Source organism: Varroa destructor, unplaced genomic scaffold (genome assembly GCF_002443255.2).
Source record: "Varroa destructor unplaced genomic scaffold, Vdes_3.0 BEIS01000003.1, whole genome shotgun sequence".
NCBI classification, from domain to species: Eukaryota; Metazoa; Arthropoda; class Arachnida; order Mesostigmata; family Varroidae; genus Varroa; species Varroa destructor.
In genome coordinates this window covers 45,804,255-45,817,206 of record NW_019211456.1, presented here as the reverse complement: position 1 = coordinate 45,817,206, position 12,952 = coordinate 45,804,255, and the positions used below count along the sequence as shown (strand labels likewise).

Here is a 12,952-nt window from a genome sequence, read left to right as displayed (position 1 = left end):
CCATGGTAACCTGCCTATCATTAGTTCCGTGGGCCGTGGGTGTTTTAACAGACCAAGCAGATTTTCCAATAGGAATTCAACTGGGACGTTCGGCAGTGGTCGACAAACGATTTCTGGCCCCGAAGCTTTAACTCAACGAGAAATCTGCGGAAAAATCGCACTTTGAGAATGTAACGTTCGTATGCAAATCAAATCCCCGTTTACTCCTGGGTTAATATTCCTTGAGCAGTTTCTACTTATTTTCCTAACACTCACACATGCATATGTGCATGGAAATACAGCACAACTATAGAAAGCCAGTATAACGACGCCATATTGAAAAATATTCGTTCAGTGCAGGCTTCTTACGCCGTATCTCGCAGATCTATTGTTCCAATATGATTGAACTAACCTAGGTTAGTCTTGAATGTGCAAATTACTAGTGCGATAAAAGCAGTTGCTATCAATACCTCGTTAACTGAATCAAGCGGGCAAAGTCAGAGCGACTTTATGGTTTCTGTGCCGCTAGCTCTACCATATCACCCTAAAAACTATTCGAAATCTGTCCGGCTGACTGGATTGATGGAGAACTAAACTAAAATGAGAGATTGAAACTATTGACAGCCATCTCAGAACCGTATCTGCACCACATTAGAAATACACGAAGAACCGCATTAGTATGTATAATCAATAAGACTTGTCGCATTGCGGCATAACATATAATTGAGATTGAAAGCAAAATGGATATTACTAAAAATTACCAAACAAAACCTCTTCACGAAAATAGAAAGGTAAGCCGATTTTGATTATCACATGATGACTATGAATAATGTTAACCAAAAACCAGAGGAGTTAAAATGGTACGATGTAATAGCTAATCATAAATGTGAACGTTGTAAATACAGAACGGGTGTTACTTTGTCTATACGTAACAAGGACTCGAGAATCAATAAATAGTTAATAGCTTGTAACGTATACCGTTCAGATCTGAAAGCGTCGAAACCGCTAGCCTCTACGTGGGAACAGCTTGTGAAACTGGCTGAAATCTGAGGGCCACTTTCTATAAGTTCAGGAAATGAACTTAGTTACCGATGTGCAATAGCGTCAATGTGACGGGAGGACACCATGGTTTGGCTACAAAGTGAGACAATTTGCCATAGTGGTTTGGGGCTTAGCTAGCATTACTTCACAGAGGAAATCGACGAATCGAGCCAGTGAGTCATCCTACTGCACGAGATTGATCGTACGAGGCCAGCTTGGAAGGCTTATCGGTGCACTGAAAACCATACGCAGTTAGAACATTAACTCTGCCTTCGCTTTTTTCGTTCATTCTTATATTACGCATCACCGGAGCCGCCTATGCTCGTCGATTCCTCGTTAAGAAGTCGTGGACTCCCGTGCTGGCCCATGCTATTGCGCCTTCTGGCAGCCATAAGGGCTTGAGCGGCTGCCAAAAGTTCACCGAATGATACTAGCCGGCCTCCCCTTGGCTGACTCGTTTCGTTGCCACCAGTAGATATTCGCTGTCGAAATTCAGAACGAAAAGCCTTTCTTGATTAACGCCATTGATCAACATTTCTGAGCTCATACTTCCACTTCTAGTTCGAATAGGGCACAAAAAGTGGAAACCTTATGGGAAGAGGCTGCAAAGCTTCACCTACTCTTTTTCATCTTACACCTCTTTTTGGTATAATAAAGGACCAATGGACCGATACAAACGATGAAAGCCGACAGACATACGAAAGAAGACACTGACTGTGGGTTCGCGAATTCTAACTAGGGATTTTTACGAAATCCCTTATCAAGGCAGAAAAAAAAAGCTGCCTGCTGAGGATCTTGCCCCCTGCTACCGTTACCAGGTCGAGCACCACTGCGCTCTCTAGGATACCTAACTGCTCGAACACTTGCTTAAGAGGTCGCCAGGTTCTACCACAAACAAGATTTACAATTGGCGAGATCGTCGCAGTAGCAGTCGAAAATGGGTCACTGAGTGAATAAGCAGTCCCAGACGACGAACAATAGAATGGGCCAACACGGCAAATGGACAACGGAAATAAGAAAAAGGAATATAATGACGCAATTCGTTGGGAGCCGCCAACCGCACGCTCGGACATTCGACCTCGCCACTAGTGTAGCCTTTTACACTGAGTAGGTGTTACTGCCGGCAGGATTTGTAATAGTCTAGAGATCCGTGCCGCGTCGACAACGGTCAAGAGTGCTAACGAAAGGCACTAATAGGGTTCCGACGCTGACTCTAGATAAATAAAGGCGTGGTGACAAGTGAACGATACGAGTTAGATGACGGTCCTGTCGCTTCATGTGTACTTTAATGGAGCACCTTAAAAAATGAAAGGCTCTGATATAAATATAACTACCGATTTTATTTTAGCCTATTAACGGCCACCTATGAGATTAAGGCATTTACGAGGTCAAGGTTTAGCGTCACATGTGTGCAATACTATCCTAGGAAAACTATAACAATAGGAAAATCTTCCAACTGACCATATCCTATGATAATAATGACTTCGAAGTATACCTACGTGTTTTAAACGTATTTGTCTCCTACTTGTTGTTCTATGCTGACGTTAAAGTAGGATGGAATCATAAACAAGCACTGTAATCAGCCTGAGTTATCGACTCCGGTAGCAGTAGGTAATAGAGTAGCGACCTATCTCTTGAACTTGGCATTTCGAACGCGTTAAATGCGAAGGTTACATCTTGGAAGTCACTGTTGCATGCGCCATTGTTCCCGATGCTCCTCTCGCATTTTTCTTTTTTTTTTTTCTAGTTTAGCCTTAGCACACAAAAGGTTCATGACGCTGTTGTTGTAACCACGACATCGGTGAAAGCGTTCGCCGACTAGAACACGCGCAAACGGTCACGACGATGTCATCACCCCGATAGCAACCATTGGCGACCGCGCAGCAGTGCGTGAATGCCTAGACGCCTCAACACAGCATCGCCCCGACGGCCAAACATGTCAGACCGATACTCAATGTTTGCCGTCGCCATCTCCGCGTTGGCCTCCACGAGCGAAAGCATGTTTTAAATACCGGTATAGTAGCGATATAATAGCGGTAGATTACTATGTCAGTGCTTTTTTTTCGTGGGTCCCCTCATAAACGATCCGCTCGGGAAGCAACGACAAAGAAACAGCTCGATACAAAAGCAGTTACCGGTGGCAGCTAGGCCCCAGGGACGTCGACACGGAGATTGAAATTGAATTTGCCTACAACATATAACTACAACACCTAAGCTGTCGCCACTTACTGCAAGCGATATATAGTGCTCTATTCCTTGAAACGAGTTTTAATAATGTTGGGTGCCTACAGTCATCTGACTCCAGGCTTTTTTTTCTGGCTATCTAATATAAGGAATACAATAAGGAATCAAACCTTATCATAAAAGGGTACAGTTAACCATTTCGGTTTTTATCGAACAAAGAAGCAGAACAGCTTACCTAAATAGGTGTTTATCATATATATATATATATATCTTTTTAACGTACTTCGGCTATCGAAAATGAACATGAGTAACAGTGACTGTATATTTTCGCTGGCTAGAGAATGTAAGCTTGAAGCTTTCAGTAGAACACTAAATTCAAACTCTCTTCCAAAACCATTTTGCCTAACATCAGTAGAGAAGATTCGTCCGTAATCTCACAGCTTTTACTTGATATACGTGCTCAGTCGAAACGAAGCCCGCTAGCAGTTATCCTCGCTATTATAGCTATGGGTTAGGTTCGTTGGAAAACTATTCTGGAAAGGATATTGCGCAGAAGCTTTAATTCTCACACAGCCTCAATTTGGCAGGGGTGATAGTCGACTTCGAAGCCTCACAATCTGTCTGTTAGATAGTAGTGAATTTGCAATCTTCCATCGACGCGGACCATCCAAACCCTATTAGTACACAGCGGAAAAACGCAACGATGTGGAAAGTTTGGCGTGCGCTCAAAGCGAATGCTATCACCCTACCCACTTTTGTGTTTCTCTTTAGCAGACTCTCAGATCCTCCTCTACCTAAGACATTTAAAAATTCACAATCTCTCGTTTTCAACGGGATAGAGACTCTTCTTGCTGATGGTGTTCTCCGGTTTTCGTCCGTCGAAGGATATTTGCACAATTCCAAGTGTTGTTCGAGACCGCAGGGAAAAGATGGCCGCGACCACATTTTACGAAACTTTCAAGCCACGATCGCAGTTATTACGCGAAACTTGACGATAAGCCCAACTTGTTTCGCAAATATAAGCTAGCCGTTATGCAGCGGGTCGGCGTTTTAATCGATCGCCCGTCACAAACGTGTTGTCAGCGACTACTCGAGTTAATTATTTTCAACCCGCTAAGGCGTCAACAGCACAAACTATCGACCTCGATTCACCGCAACTATAACTTCAAACCCACATTATTCTTACAGCAGCGCATAGTTAAACATGCATTAAGCGCGAAACCCTATACAATTTGTGCCCAAATTATGTTACAGAAGTTTCCAGCTAATATTTTCTCATTTACAATATCTCCGAATGAATCACAGGATACTTCGGCTAACTTGACTTGATATATATTTTGCCAACGCTATAAGCTACAGAGCCCAGCGCGAAAGACTATCAGTGGTGCCCAAACATCGTCCTAAGTTATTTAATCTATTGTTCTCTTCTTAAATATGGTATCAGAATAGCATAGCGGTTCTTTCTAATACCGTTTGGTGATACAGTCCTGTCCAATAGACTACCTTCTTCCTAGGCCTTCCTAGGCGTCGTCATCGGTTAGCAACAATAGAAATTTGTCTTGCAATGATAAATCTAATTGAATTGGATGAAGCTTAAACTGTACACATCTGAGCGACTATATGAAATGTTCGTCTGCTTTATTGTACAGCAACACTGCTTTTTTTTTTCAATTAACTCGTCATGAATACAATATAAGTAGCAAAGTGCTTTTATTAAGCAAAAGTACGTGATGCTGCTCATCGCACAAATGTTTACTCTGTTCGTACGTTACTCTGCGTCCGCCACCAATACTCCGTTCATAAATTTTGAGCTTTCGCATTTTCACGATAATAAGCTAAAAAGCTTCTTGCAGAAACACGTAAACATCTTGAAGCCCCTATCTCGATTCGTTGCTTGTGGTCGCTTGCCACGATAAGGGCGCGCTCGACGTTATATATATAGTCAGCATGTTGGGCTAACGTAACTCCCATTACGCATCATTTGGATAGAAGAGCGTCTGAATAGAAGAGCATCTAGAATGGCGGCAAGCCCCTTAGTACACGAGCTGCACCGTGCCAGCTGCCTGAGCCATGAAAATCATCAATGGGTACGACAAAAACATAATCAGTATTAGTGCAGGTACATCTGGACTAAGAGGTCGAGAAAGGATAGGCAAACTAGCGGCAATGCGGCATAATATGGCCACCGTAAATGTCGTTTCAGCATTTATTGTCAGTTCCTTCATTTATATTTCTCTCCCGCTTGTTTCTGCACTCGTTTCGTCCGGTTTGACTATTAATCACCCGCTTGGATGTTCGCAATTCGCGGTTAGCTGCAAGCCAACCAGGTAGGCTGTCTTACTTCGTTTACTTCTAACTGGTCACCGAATGTAGGTACCTGGTCTGTTTACGTTTGTCTAGATACATAGGCCTGGACTGTACTACGGTATAGTTCGACAAGTTACAGGCTTACCTAGCAGCCACATATATTTAAAGATTATGTTGAATTGCCAGATTCTGCGAAGTTCTCGAGAGCGGATATTTTTTCATTTGACTTACTCGTTGTACCTATTTTTGGCACTCGTTTTTACCACTGGTTACCAACTGGTCCAGGACCATTGTGCTAATAAGGCAGAGGACATCGACGCATTGCACATTTATTATTATGACACAAAATTAACTGTTTGGCACAGAGGTAGATTTTTATATGAAGCTTGTAATGTATATCCAGCTAAATATATAGATTGGATACATGTTTAATATATGCAGAAAAGACGTTTCTACATATTAGTTTTATCTAGAATGTTCTAGCTGAGGGTTGGTATGATAAGGGCCTCATATCACGCGGCGCTTTTGTTAGGGCAGCTTCTACAAATAAATTCAAAGTGCGTCGGCCTGTTGGTAAAAAAAACTAGCGGTTGGATTTTCCAAGGGCTGATCGTGCACAGGAAAAGGTTCTGCGTAGATTTTGATTGGTTGAACAACACTTAGCCTACGAAGGAGAGAAACAGGTACGCAAAACGTAGGAAGAGGCCTTACTAGGTCTACTCGTTTACAGAATGCGCCATCTGGCGCAGTTTTCGTAAACTAGTGGCTGATTTTTAACAGATTCTTTTACTTGAAGCTCACCACTTTATTTCTCAGAGACAAGGACACAAAGACTCACGCAGAGTCAATGAGACATAAGCACTGGATAAAATTGTACGGGGCCATACCGGCAGACATTTAACTAATATGAATTAATACAGGTGGAAAGGTCTGTAGCGTAGTGATCGTTACCATAACGCAGGCTGGCCGATAATAGTAAGTTTTGTTGGTACAAACAAATATTGAATGTTCCACGGAAGTCAAACACTGCGACAGAATGTAGGATCATTCGATCCTTACTCGAATCAATACTGCTGGGAAAAGTAACACATATAGGACGGTTACGAGATAGGCAACGATTAGGCCAAATGACAGAGGCATCACTTTTTTTTCGACTTATATTTTCTTCGAATAAATGTTTACTCCGGGATTTATATCTAAAGAAAGAACGTGACAATGATAACAGACTTAAAAAAGATCCCTAAGGGATCAATTTGTTACATTTGAAACTGTGTTAATTAATTGATTTTTTTTCTTTTATATTTAAAACATTATATATTTAATGGTGTCTTATAATGATGAGATATAGGTCGTTTTTTATCTGTTGTCAATTTTGTATTCGAGTTAACGAAACCCTACCACAGGGCACCAATTTAGGACCATTTACTTGCGCTCGTATAAAAAAGACGCACATTTTTCAAATGGACAGAAACGTTAATTTTCCAGTTTATAAACAAATATACTTCGTCTCGGGTTAATAATCTGGTGAATAAATATTACGTGAAGAAAAACAACTAAGCTCAATTAATGAAAAGACTAATCCGGAAGTCGTAACATAAATAAGTCTTGACAGGAATGATCTTCAAGACAAGAATAACAATAAGCAGAATATTATGTTTCTTACTTTTTTAGTTATTATATAACACTGATTCTAACCTATGCATCTTCAGTGTCAAATAAAAAAACTAACCAAACACTACAGTGTGTACAAAATGAGAGTTGTGCGTCGTGTTAGCCATGAATGCAGACTTAGCTTCAATTAAATAGTATATATATCCCTGTGTTTTACAAAAAATCAACAAGTTAATAAAGACTGCCGCTAAACTCAGATCAACGTCGCTTCACCTTGGCTTGCCCTGCGTCGAAGGTAAAACGTAGTGATCTGTTGTTTAAGAAACTACGAAGCAGACAATGCTGCACTAGAATGGTAATAGCTTTTCATCCGTCTTAAACATCTTCCATTTGCTTTGTCAGTTGGTTTCAATATTGATTACAGAATGATTGGACTTTGTTAGCGCAGTACTTGGCCAGGTCTACGTGCATGAGCCGACCACGCGTCCGTTGGTACGCGAACAGTTGTTTGCTCATCTTCTCCGTCAACAAAACGCAAGAATCTATCTTTAATTTCATAAGGCATATATTTAAGTTACTTCTCTATGAACGTTTCTCGATTCGGTTTATAACTCACGCGGATTTTCTTGATCGTATGAGATCAATGGATACCCGTGGATTCCTACGAAGTAAAAAGAAAAACCTAGAGCAGAAAAGTTATTGACATAGAGCACTGTTAATTTATAGTGGTTCATTTAGATTACGACTACCGGTAGAAACCGCTTCGAAAAGAAGTGAAGCAGAAAAAGGTCACGCAATTGTGCACGCAAAATTTTAAGGTGTACTTTTCCTCTGAGCAAAACGATACAACTTGGTAAATAACTTGAATACATCAGCTCCGATAAGAGCTCCGAATTGAGAAAACTGAAAAAGCAAGGAAACCATCAATAGCAGCACCAGAATAAACAGGAACAATAACAACGAATATAGAAACAAGTGAAATGAGTCATAGGGCGATCGACCAGATAGGACCATTGTCGACCGATTTGAGCGTTAGCGTGAACGCGGGAAACACGATCGGAGGGAAGCTGGAATATAGGGAAAATTCAAAACGCAACTTCATTATATATAGTCCAGTCGCAACGACCCGTCTTCAGGAGCGTATAGTGAATCGTACTTCGAAGGAACATACGTCAAGCCCTAAGTAAGTCTGATTCATGCGCCAGAAGTAAGGCTTCTTATACACAAGCACCCCTAGAACACGTCAATGTATCAAAACAAAATTAATTAGCACTAGCTAGCCTGTAAACCATTTCAGCGAACAGAACGTTTTTATATATTTTATGAGTTTCTTAGAAATAATTATCTCAAACACTCAATGACATTTATTCCATAAATACTGGTGAAAAGCTTTTCCTTTTGGTTACCAAAGCATTTTCGTTACTTCAACAACTTGCCACAAGGGGGTTTAAGCGGAAATGCAAACCCATTTATTCCTGCTGTCCTGTTTAGTGGCAGGATATTCAGTACAATCAATCCCTGATGATCAAAATGGGGATATAAATATACGGTCCGTGATCTTTCCGTCCCAAAGCGTGCGAATTTTAGTCGCTTAGACCCTTCCGCATTTAAAGAACATTACTTGACAGCCTGTGCCTTGCACAGTGTAATTTTTTTCTCTCAGGATAAACGAGTATAACTGTATCAGCGTGCGTATACGCGAACCTAGATCGACTGATCCTAATGGAAAACTCTTCCAATATTATGAGTGGTAATATATAGTCAAATAGTCTCTCCATGTGAGTTTCTAATCAAAAAAAGAAGCTATAATCGCAAACACGCGACATCGCAAACGAGAACTTTTGGGCGGCCATATTCGACGGCGCTGCCAGATTGATTACCTTGTTCCTTGAACATTGGTCCTTCAATCCTTTTTGGGTCCTTTGACAGGTACCACAATAAAAGTGATTGCTGCCTGACTTGCGGTCAAGCTCGAAACATTCTGTCGTCGTAGACGTGCTCAACATCCGACGTATCGGTTTCATGACTTCTTTATAGTACAAGTATGATAAGTAAAAAAAGCGTATAAATGGCCACTTCCCCGAGATGATCAGTTTAATGGGTGCCAATGACTAATGGTCAGTATTCGTAACGGTGTGGCCGAAAAAATGAATGGAACAATATTAGACGCCATAAATCGGAACAAGTTCAAGATTAGATAATGCACGTTTTAGATAGAGTAGGAATTTCTTTTCATTCGTGTAGAAGTTCCGAGTTTTCGACTCGATACCAGTGAAAGCGTAGTCCGAATGCCTATTCATCATATCCGGTGTATGGTATATGCTAATTTTTTGTAGGCAATTTTAAAAATTCTATATGATTCAATATAATTTCAATGATTCCAGTTCAAGTGATAAGAAAAATATATCAAATTTTTATTTATCAACGCCCACATCTGTGGGACTTAGGTTTTATATATATGTATACTAGTAACACGAAAAGTTGAAACATCACCGATACGACCAGCAGAAAACTAAAGATTCGTAAACATGTGCCCTTTGGAAACGAGCCTTTAACTAGAAGATCACTGATTTATTTGTTTTACGGCGAACGCATGCGAAGTAGATATTGCTGTTAAGTAGTACACTGGCGATAGTAGCACATTTCTATGGCAGTAAGGCGTTTGCCGAAGGCAGCCTGAGCCGAATTGGTGAGCCTTTCGTTTGTCTATGTTACCTCATCCAATGTTAAAGGTTCACCATTGGCCGGAGTCGCGGCCATTTTTCAACACGTTTGTACCTAGACGTAATCAGAGCCATTTCTCGAAGCTAACATCGTCATTGTAGTCACCCTTACAGCCGCTAGTGCCGCTGCTGCTGCTGCTGCCGTCACTTACGAGTAAAGCTGTGCAAACGATCCGCCAGCCCCCGCCAGTCTCCACCCCGCGCAGCCTATTTTGCACACAAAGAACGAGGGCATCGGGTCGAAATTAGAAGAGGTAATGAAAGAGAACTGATTACGCATGGACCGTCAAGCAGTATCAACCGCCGAGGGCTATCAAGCTGCCCTAAGCTGACAGCAAATGCATTTACCCGAACGAAAGATGCTAGCATACGTTACAGGGTTATCAACGTCACTACGACCGAACAGTCGCGAACAGGTGAGCGTTTTTCTCGTGTGTTTGCCGATCGTAATGTTTTCCCCCTGTCGTTCCAATGTTCCGTTCGGCTTCTGCTTATCCTACCCTATATAGGCGAATTGAGTCCTTTGTTCACTAAAGGCGTCGCTAGCGGTTTATCAGGCCGCTAGAAGGTACGAGGAGAGAACTTTGCAACCTTGAAAAGCACACAAAGACACTCTCGCCGAACTTCCAGTGCGTGATGGCGACATCACGTCGAATAGAGCTAGCTTAATATTCGACCGATGGCTCGGCTACATAAAGCCCCTGTGCCTTCCTATGTTCTACAAAGGACTCTCTGCAAAACTAAGGGAACTGAATAGGGCAGTGACAGAGTCGGAACTATGGTACAACTGTGGACAGTGGAAGAGTGTTTAAAAGCATCAGAATTTCGAATAACTTGTTCTGTAGTATTACAAAAAGAAACGTATACGCAGACCGATGCATACACATACCGATATCTACACTCGACCTGAATAATTCATTACGTTGCGATGTAATGAGGATGCTGAGAATTAAGTTGGACGACAAAAAGACGTATGTGTAGGTAGAATTAAGTAGAAATAGATACCACTCGTTTATTTTAGTCTAGTTCAAATAATTTCTAAAGAGGCGGACTAGGCAATAGAAGCAAACTGACAAACGAAGTTCAGGTAAACACGGAATAGATACACACACACACACACACACACACACACATAGAATAACACAAGGCTTGCACCCAAGCAAATCTCAGAAATCCTTGCCGATGCAGCGAGAACTATCAGGTTCTACTCACAGTATATTAGTTAGACAGGGAACTTAGAACAAGTTTCTCTGTCGAACAGTTCTTAAGTGACCGACATATCTCTGTCTTTTTCTAGCTTCCTCATGCGGTTTCTTTCAAGTGTAACTTCGGCGCTTAAGCTGTTGGTATCGTTTGGCGAAATATGAAACATTCGTTGGCAACTACGCGCCGTCGGCATGGAGAGGCACGAGGGGAGATGTTCGAAAGCTCACAAATCGAAAAGTTAAAGGGAAACGGTTTTTTCCGTTAGCCCACCAACAGCAGGCAGTCAGTCTCACTGTGAGCGTCCCACACACAAGAACGATCGAGGTGGAACCTCCATGCAGAAAAACGAAGATCAATACATAATTTAAAAATGATAAAGGTACCATCATTACCTCTTGCCACTAACGATAATAGAGCTGTCCTTATATGAATAGAATCTGATCTTCATACTGACGGCATAAACGTGCAGTTCATTATACCAAAGGCATAATTACACGGCTCATAGATGCAGAATAAACCTTACTTGGAATATTTTACTAATTTTTTTTTGGAATTAGTTGCAATTTTTTTTTTAACAGACTTACCCATTGTAGAAATTTTCCATTTTGATTCGTTTATACATATGTGTATATATACTTTTTTTTGTGTACAGAATATTGGTCCAATGGCCATTCTCTGTGATTTCCCTTTTATGGACAGCGTGATGAACGAAACGGGCCGCTTCGTACCCAGTCGGCTTAGGTTCGTGCATGCGTAATAGCTGCGAAGGTTATCCATCGCACTGAGAAAATATTGACCGTAGACTTAGTGCGTGAGAGGCAGAGACCCAGCTCAACACAATGTAGTAGATTAACACGCTAAGACGATTACAAAGCTGCCCTTAAAACCAAGCTACGCAAATAGCCATAAGTGTCCTACAATCGATGTCTAGTAGGCTAAAGATGCTATGGCAGATTTTAAGGCTAACTAGTCGCTCGCCACACAATAGGCGGAGGCTGCCAATTCGAGCAGGCCGTTCTCATTCTTAAATATTTAGTTCATCATACTAGTGATCTCCCCTTCACAATGTAAAGCATCTCGTCTCATTACCCCTTGCCCTCCCTCGTAGGCTTGACCAACGCAGACCGTTGCCCTACATTCTTCTACCTGCCATGCGTACGGTAGTGAGTAGAGTCAATATTGTGACAAACCCTTGCGACTGGACCAAATTTCTATGCTATGAAAATATGTGTGACGACTCTTTGAACTGGAAATTTACAAATAGCTTTAGTGCAATGTTCAGAAGTATAGTCAAAGTAATCGTTGTATTCAGTGAAAAAGTTCCAGGTGTTGATACTAAAGATTGTTAAAGACAATAGACCTACGACTTATTTCAAAGAGTACCATCGTCTGTAACGTAAAAACAATTTTTGTTTTTCATGAAAATTGAGTATTTTCATGAACATTATTATTAACATATAGGTACGTGTGTATTTTGTTTGTAACTGACGCATCGATTACATAATGATTAACTATTATATATCTTTATCTAACAGCATATGTCATGGTCGGGATAGAAGGCGGTCGAGATTTCGTCTAATTATTGTTGACTGCATGCGTGATTTTTATTGTTAATTTAGAAATATAGAATGATTGCACGCGCAGCAGGAACGAATCGTTGCTTTGGCCTTGACGACTTCAGCTCTTGCCCATTGTTATTAAACATAAACAACAAACTTTTTTTGTTATTCGCACACTGAAAGCCCCAGCCCTGTAGCCTCGGTATCCCCTGCGGAATACCCAACACACGCTCAGCACCAAAACTCTTCAAAAGCCCCCGTTCAGCAGTTGTCTACCCGCTTGTGTCACAGCTCCGGCCGTGGTGGCCGCCGCAACACAAGCCAGTGTAAGAACGATAGATA

General features: G+C 41.4%; 1 protein-coding gene and 1 long non-coding RNA gene across 13 annotated transcripts in view; one reads left to right on the top strand and one right to left on the bottom strand.

The window, feature by feature from the left end:
- Mitf (transcription factor Mitf) overlaps positions 1–12,952 on the bottom strand; it is a 105,344-nt gene that overhangs the window by 34,687 nt on the left and 57,705 nt on the right. The gene's annotated exons all lie outside the window — the stretch shown is intronic.
- LOC147757026 (uncharacterized) lies at positions 5,130–11,604 on the top strand. 2 transcript variants are annotated; one of them, XR_015324979.1, is made up of 4 exons: positions 5,132–5,531; positions 7,525–8,305; positions 9,948–10,261; positions 11,143–11,604. It is a non-coding gene; the product is annotated as an uncharacterized LOC147757026 (long non-coding RNA). The 2 variants fall into 2 exon arrangements; XR_015324978.1 differs by having other exon boundaries at positions 5,130–5,531; positions 7,525–10,261.